We start from the raw sequence: 7,776 nt of genomic DNA on the forward strand, positions 1-7,776 counted from the left end.
CACAGAGTTGCACTTTAAATTATATTACTGCGTCTCATCAGAATATACACATCAGCATGTTTTTGGTAATCTCAGAAAAAATTCCAGATCACAGCTTTGAACGCTAGTTACATATAAAGCCTGTCACCATGTTCTGGTTCTCCTAAACCTTGCAGGTGATCAACTCCCTACCCTTTGGACAAATAGTTAGAGAATATGATTTTGGTATTTAAATCAGGAAAAAATTTTGAGTGACACTGAACCAGCAAAGCAATTGACACCTTTGAGTCAAAACTACCATAGCTTTACTCTTAATATCCTCTAATTTTGTAAAAGCTTCTAAAGAAACCACAGTCATACATATCTAGCTGCAGTGATTTCAAAACACATAAGCTTTAAAAAAATACAAGTACAATAGATAGGCAAAGCAAGCCACTAACAAGGAAGAAAAGAACAGATGACAGTGGAGGTAAAGAATTAAAACAATTAGTATTCTAGATCATGCAACAATATTATTATGTTTTCATTATCTCACAAAATTAGTCTGGATCCAACAAACTGTCATTTTGCATTCATAGACATGAAAAACAATTGTATTTTAAAGCTTGTTTTGGCTTCTGGCTGACATTTAGTTTTTTAACCAATGGAGAAAATGAGAAATGGGGTGATTTCATAAATATTCTAGACCAAAACAGCTAACAGATACTCATTTCATCCTTGATTTTGTGCAATGGCTACAATGTGGGCAAAATTTTTCCATTTTTTTAATTAGAGAACTGCTTGCTACAGGATGTTGAAAAATGTACATGAGCTCAAAAGGAAACTGGACAACAATGAAAATATATCTACAAAGACTTTTTAGATACAAAGTTAACTCTTCTGACTCATGTCGTTATCTGATCATTAATTGCAAGACACAGGGAGAATATTTTTGCCCTCTTGTTTTCTCCCTGGGCTTCTGCTGTTGGCACTGTTTGAGAGAAAATAGACCAAATAAGTCAGACATATTTTTAGAGCAGTTGGAGGAATTGTTGAGGCATTGTATGTATTTCCTGACTGAGGGATTAATGAGCTAATGTTGAAACCAAGTGTGTGACCTCTGTCTTCAGGAGAATAGCAAGATGTGCTGCTCACTTAACACCTAAACTCAAAAAATCAGAACTGTGTGGCTTCATAAGGTCACCCAGTTCATCTTCACTAATGAACTTCATCTTCTAAGCAAACTTTATTTGCCTAGACTTTCACTGATAGTTTGGCAAGGGATTTTATCCACTTACATAGTTTCAGTAGCATTTTGATTCACAGGGTGTTTTTTATAGCACAAAATGCTTTATTTAGAACACACTGGATGAGCAAGTTTTATCCCTGATCCCTTCTGGACATTTAATAAAAAGAAATAGTGATGCATATACCATGGACTGTTCTAACATCTGGCAATAATAGAAAGGACTGGACAGGGGCAAAATTGCACCCACTTTTTGCAGGCTGGGGAGAATTTACAGTAACATATATTCATTATATTGTGAATATAGTCAGCTTTGGTTCATTGTAAACCTGCCTTACTAGACTGAAGTCTGTAAAGTATGAGGTATTCAGGGTTATATAAAAACTGTAAATTATTTACATCCTTACATCTTTCAATTTATTTCTTCATGAAAACCAATAAAGCATGAAATAACAGAAAACCTAGCTCATATGTAGCATATATTTTGGGTTCCTTAAGATTGAAGATAGTGTATGTTATAGGGAAAGGCTGTGCATGGTGAGAAAGTTAGTCTTGGTAATTTGAAACTAAGAGGCTTCAAGATATCCTGTTTGGGAATTTATCTTGATCATCTCCTGCCATATTCCTATCTCAGGGATTTGTGATAAAATTGTCAAGGAAACCACTTTCCAGCAGTGGAAAGTAGGGCACTGCTGGGGTTTGCAAGAGCACGGAGTTGCCAGGGCCACTCCACTGGTGAGAGATATGTTGCTTCCCTCCCAGCTCTAGAACAATGGGTTAGTTGTACCGGCACAGGAAGATTTGGGGTAGAGTCAAAACACTTCAGATGACTACGTTAGTAGAAACACAGTGATTATCAGGCCACCACAATTATTGACTTAGTAAGCCAATATATCCTGTGATCTCTTTAAATGCTGATTTCCTATGCCACCTCAGCCCTGGACTTGGAGCACTACTGATGAGGTGGTACTTTGAAACAACTGGGAGTTCTTCTCATTAGAAATGACTCTTTTTAGTTGTTTTTTATGTACCTTTTTTTTGAAAAAAGTGAGTGGATTTTAAACACTAGGTGTCAGTCAATCACCTCACAAAAGCATGGTCTCAAGCACTAGCACATTTGTCTTTGGCAGCAAAAACTTTTAAAGAGAGCATGTACAATAATGTACACATCATGTAATAAGTGCAATCGTGCCAAAGCCAGGTGAGGTAATAGGGCTGTTTAGCAGCTACGCAAATCCCAGAGCCAGAAAATGTCAAGAAAACCCTTTTGTTGAAAGACCTTGCACACACTGTGGTGAGTATTCACACTGTCATGGTAAAATATTGGTTAGTCTGTTGTCTAACGTTACAAGTGACTGGTAAATTCCTCTTTCTTTTACCCATTTTACTCTAGCTTCTGAAGCATTTATAAAAAACTTATGTTTCAAAAGAAAGGACACCCATCCTAACTTTTGGAAGTTGCTCCCCACAGGGCAACATTGGCATACAGAAACTTACGCTTTCATGCAAGCTGTTGTGACAGCTGAGGACTGTTTAAGCAAAATGCTTGAGTTGACAGTAGTTTGAGTATTGCTTCTTTTGTCAGTTCTCCAAACAGGCCAGTTGCCTGGTGGGGAACTGCAGCAAGAGTCACTAGACTTAATGGGTCAGGCTCCTCAGGCAGCCCTGCACTGATGATCTTCATTTTTGTGGATCTGGCTTTTAGTGATCTGGTATCTCAAGAGACGTAGATAACGGAGCTGTCTTCATATAATAATGATATACAAGAGGAGCTGTTTCCTTAAGCACTGCTGCAGGACTACAGACAAACTGCCTCAGGACCCAAACTCATATGTCCTCACTGAGCTACCAGCACAGATATGTAGGATGTCATCCTACTATCTCTCTGCTGCTTGATTTGGGGACCTGGCTTTCCCTTTGGATTGCCTCATGGACCTATCCCAAATGCTCACAGCTCCACTAGATGTCAGAGCATATGCATCCTCTGGGTCACTTATCCAGTTTCTGTAATTTGGCTTTGTAGTTACTGAGGGTTTTCTATTATTCTCTTCAGCTACAATTTGATTCAGTAATCTCAATAATCCTCAAAAAATCTGTTACATATTCTTGAAAGACATTCAGATTGTCTTTCTTTCCTGGAATTATACATGTGTATAATTTCAAATAGTGAACTACTTCTAAGGCAATGCCACTGTGTAGCATGAATGGAAGCTTATTCTACAGTGCATGAAGAAATGTATTTTACAATTCTGATCTCTATTCTTTTAGATATATATTTACAATTACTGCATCTCTGCTGTGAGGCTCTGAGGAGAAATGTCTTTTATGACATGGTGACCCCATATTATACAATATATTTTCATCCAACCTGTGAGATCCCAGGGCACCAAAGATTGCATTAGTGCAGCTCTCTTCATTCTTCAGTTCATAGGATGAAGGCCCACTGAGGAAAAGTCATTAGAGAAGACAGGTAACAGCTTTCAGGCTACAAGAACAGAGTTAAATTCTTCAGTGCTGTGTACTTTGTGAGACAGAATACAACCATGTGCAGGGCTGCCCCGCGAGATCTGTTGCATTTCCACCCACTCTTCGCTCACCCTCCCTGAGCATAGGTCATTGTAGAAGGTGAGGGGACTGGAGAACCAGTCCTTTTGATGTCTAGATGATCACCACCTTTGGGTCTTTTTAACATTATTTGGTTTGTTTGATCTCGCATAAGGGCTTTAGTACTTTTTTTATTTCCCTGGTGATGGAGAGAAACAGCAATGAATGTGTTCCTCATCTATGTGCCTGTGTTCCTGCTGTGATCACTTGGCCATAGTTTTTTGTTCCCTTTACCTCAGCGTACTTTTGCAGCTGCACGTCATCATGATAGCTATGACAGCTCCTCAAATCAAAAAACTAGACAAATTTGTACAACAACCTTCTACAAGATAGCAGCTGCCCTCTGTGGAGTAACATGCAAACACCTATACACAGATTCATCCCACTTAAGTAAGGTGCCTCTGTTAGAAAACCAGAACCCCTCCATATCCCATGGAGAAAGATAGACACACCAAAGGATGGTTTGTGTCACATAAGGGTGGCTGTTTTTCTTCTACTTTTCTCCCTGGACTTACAAGAACTCCCTCTTACTCCCCCTCTTACTTCAAAAGCTCTAGGTCAGCACATAAAGTTAGTCGAAAATAAGTAAGGGAAAAACATTAGTTATATCAAACAGCACAAATAAAAAACGTAGTTAAAATGTAGAAAACAGAAAGATGGGGAAAGCATTATGGTGATGAATAAGAAAATGGCGCTCAGGTAGCTTTCTGTCTTCAGACCTGTCTTTTGACCATATATACCTGCTAATTTCAAAGTTCTGACATTTTTATAGTTCTTCTGAGCACTTGCAAGGCTGATAACCAACACCAAAAATGTTCTTCTGATTGCTTGAAATAGCCATTTATGACTCTATCTAAAAAGAAAAACAAAACCAAAGTGGGATGAATTTTGAACTCATTATCTGCCTGAAGCCAAGAATTGACTGGTGTCGTGAATATTGTCTTTGCCTCACTCAGAACAGGAGCTCAGAACATGAAGCGTGTGATACTAAGCTGGTTTGATCTGTTAGATACAGTCATAAGCAAAAATTATATCCTTCCATATTATCATGTGACTCTTTTGTTCCAAACTGGCTATACAAAGCTGAATGTGGTGTTTTACTGCTGAAGTAGAACAAATGAGCACCATAACAAAAGAACTCAACATCATTCACTTTGGGGATCCTTTCAAGGCTACGAAGGTTGAATGAATTGGCCCAACACAGAATCTGCCCTGTCCCTTGATGTCTGTTTCTTTAATGTTTGTGAAGACTAAATATTTATCATTTTTTTACCTTCACTCAAACTCTAGATGAATCTGGCTAGCAGAATTAAAAGGAAAAAAGAGGTAACTGAGAGACATAGATTCATATACACACACAGCAGGATCAGTCCAACTTCATTTACCTAAATCAGGCTGGACGTTCTTGAAAACATGCTACTACTGTGAAAATGAAATTTTCAAAATACTAATACACCATGCATAAGATCTGACTTTTAATAAAGTTGGATGTATTTATTTAACTCAATTAAATCAGTCTCACACATATTAAGAGAACTTCAGATAATGAGTTCATTGGTATTTTCATGCTTAATGAAGTCCAGTGTCATCCACAGAAGGAGGGAGAGGTAGATGCCACCTGAACATCACATCAGGATGAAGATATATTTTTCTTGACTTGAAAATCCAGTATAATTTCATAACAAACCTGAAGCTCCTGAAAAAAAGTTATTTCAATATTGGAGAATCACATAGGAGAAAAGATTAGTTTTGGTTAGCCGGCAGGTGTTGGTTGCCTGGGGTTTTGTTTTGTTTCTATTTTGTTGCTTTTTTTTCCAAAGCCAGATGATACATGATATAAAGCAGCATTTTGATCTGTTGGATCATAACACAAACATCCTGTCAAGACAAACTGATGGTCTATCTAGTTTTTTTTCCTATGTGGTGTGTGGGTATGCTTTATTTTATTATGGTTTTAAGAATTTTTGGAATTACTAAGAAGGTGAAAAAGAGCAAACCAGAATATATTATAATGGCATTGTAAAAATTCACGGTGTATCAGTAGCTCAAAAATTGCCTGCAGGTCTCTTTGTCCAGCCTAAAAAGAATACAATACATCTGGAAAGGGAAAAGGTAACAGAGGTAAAGGTGTGATGCAGCTTGCATCTGAGAAGGAACCAGGTGGTCTAGGATCCTTTAGCCTGGAACAGAGGTAGGTAAAAGGAAGGATGGCCATACTGGTTATAAGATAAGCAAATCAGATACTTCTTGTCCAACAACATGCATCGTTAATAATTAAAAATCTTTGCCAAGGAGTGCTATGAATGCTGATGGTCAACATGAGTTCAAAAGGTGATTAAAAAGTCTCATACAGTAACCCTTAATTCATCAGGAACTATCAAGCACACTTCTGTGACTCAAGAAACCACTGTCCTGGTTTTGGCTGGAATAGATTTAATTTTCTTCTTAACCAACCAGAGGAGGAGGCTGTGTGCTACACTTGTCCACCTTTACATCTTTCCTTTGGCCATTTCAGGTATACCAGCTGGAGGATTGGTTGGTTTGGCAGTGCCAGGTGCCCTCCTCACCTGTCCTGGGACCTCGTCCTTGGTGTGGATCCTCTAGATTGGATACTGAGGGGCTAAGAGGCTGCCCTGTCTGCCTGAGGAAGAGTGGGATTTTTGGAGACTAAGCCATGCTTTCTCTGTGAGGGAATACAGAGGAGATTTAGACCTGAGCTCCTACCTTTTTGCTTGTGCACCTTTTAGCAAGGGGAAGAAGATATATAGTTTTTGAAGTGTAGATAAACTCATCACCTTTGAAAGGAGTATGAGTAAGTGTGGCCCAGATCTTCCTGGAATCTGTTCACTGAAAGGCCATGGAAAGCTCCTAAGAATGAAGATCAAGGTTAAAATATAACCTGTCACAGTAACAATGTCCTACAGAACAGACATCCATGACTTTGAATAGGGGCACATGACCTTCTGTGTCCCTTTTTAATGGCAACACTGGCAGGGCTGGGTTGTGGGTACCATTGGGTTGTGGATGCAGGTACAACACTGGCTACAGCAGCTCCCATCTCTGCATGAGGACATGTACCATGTAGAGGTGCATCAGCTACAACTGGTGGACACATTTCATCTGTTGACTGCCTCCTCCATCTTCTTCCCTTCCCCTTGTAAAGAAAAATGCTTGTCCAAAGGTGCTGTCTGCATGGATGTGAAACAGAGAGAATCCATTTTGTTCAAAATATAACTTTAAACTTGCTAAATGTCTTCTGTTTTTTCTGCTTTGCTGCTAGATAAAGGAGATAATGAAACTGGAGATAAGAGAAAAAAGAAAAAAAGTCAATCTTGATCTGTTTTTTCTTCCCTGTAAGTATTGTGTATTAGCTGCCACAAAACTTTGTTTATCTTTCTTAATGTGACTTTGATTTCAGCAGAATTTATTAGTTGCTTCTGTTATTTGTCCAGTTTATCAACCCTACTAATCTGAATTTATTCATCCCTAATTTATCTGTATTTCAACACAGAACTGGGACAAACTACAAACCAGACTGACACTATATTTGCTACCCGTGGTGAAAGGGGTGACAGAGACAGGCTGCAGTCTCCCACAGCTCTCCTTACAGAATAAGGTGGGTTTCTTCCTTCAGCAAAAGGGTGAGGAAAATCTTGTCTTTCATGGTTTCATGGTTGATAACTGAAGGATGGGGAGAAAAACAGAAAAATTCCACTTTACAAGCTCACATTGAAGGCCACAATTTACACCTAGGGAAAGTAAGATAAAACCAAGACAATTCCATTATAAAATTGTTTCCCACTCAAGCAGAAAAGCAGTGAATCAATGCCTGTGCTGAAAGGTACTGAGCATTTACCCTGACCTTTCCTTAGCTGTGAGCTTTGGTCCTCTTGTCACATAAGTGAAACAAGAAAGCTTCTGCTCTGAAAGACACTCAATTAAAACAACATAAATGGGTTTATATAAGA

The sequence above is a fragment of the Lepidothrix coronata genome, unplaced genomic scaffold (assembly GCF_001604755.1).
Source record: "Lepidothrix coronata isolate B3197 unplaced genomic scaffold, Lepidothrix_coronata-1.0 Scaffold57, whole genome shotgun sequence".
In the NCBI taxonomy this organism is placed as follows: Eukaryota; Metazoa; Chordata; class Aves; order Passeriformes; family Pipridae; genus Lepidothrix; species Lepidothrix coronata.